This window comes from Euprymna scolopes, chromosome 4 (genome assembly GCF_053919585.1).
Source record: "Euprymna scolopes isolate OS-2025 chromosome 4, ASM5391958v1, whole genome shotgun sequence".
Classification (NCBI taxonomy): domain Eukaryota; kingdom Metazoa; phylum Mollusca; class Cephalopoda; order Sepiida; family Sepiolidae; genus Euprymna; species Euprymna scolopes.
Genome location: NC_136485.1, coordinates 82,590,300 through 82,590,985, shown reverse-complemented (window position 1 = coordinate 82,590,985; position 686 = coordinate 82,590,300). Strand labels below are relative to the sequence as shown.

Here is a 686-nt window from a genome sequence, read left to right as displayed (position 1 = left end):
ACGTCTTGTCTGCTTAAGGAGTTGCTAGAAAAAGACGCAATCATCTCACCCCCACTTTTTTATTTAATAATGGTTCTACTTATGGTCATTAAATAATGCTGGCAGGGCTGTTCAGGCATTTCCATAATGCACTTTATCCTAATGTGCTGGCTTTTCAAAACCTTACCTGACTTTTTTATCTATTTCTTAAAAGGAAAAGTGAATAATAACTCGTTGTTTACCTTTTTGAAGTAAAATGTAGTAAAACGGCATAATCACGTTAATACACCGGTTCCCGTCAGATCACCGAAGTTAAGCAATGTTGAGCCTGGCTAATACCAGATGGGTGACCATTTGGGAATTCTAGGCGCTGTATGTACTTTCCGCTTATCTCGGCATTGTTTCCAGTTGTCCTGAACCTCCTCTCACCACTGGTATTCTACAATGTTGACTCAGGAAATGTGTGGTTGGACATTGCGCAACTCTTGCCACAAAAATTTCACGCGCAGACACCCTACCGTGGGTATCCATAGTCTTTCAAGACTGAAGGAAGCCTTTTAAAATGTAGCATCTGTTCTCATACTACACTATATCATTTTTGTCCTCAATTAGGGAAGAAAGAAATCTTTCTAGACCGAGAAAATCGTTATTTCTTTTCAAATTCATAGTGACTTTTTTGTGAAGCTGGATTTTCCCCTTGAGCTGTA

At 39.2% G+C, this 686-nt stretch overlaps 1 pseudogene; it reads left to right on the top strand.

Moving 5' to 3' along the window:
• The first annotated feature begins 241 nt into the window (after positions 1-241).
• On the top strand, positions 242-358 carry LOC145273495 (5S ribosomal RNA; annotated as a pseudogene).
• The last annotated feature ends 328 nt before the right edge of the window (positions 359-686 follow it).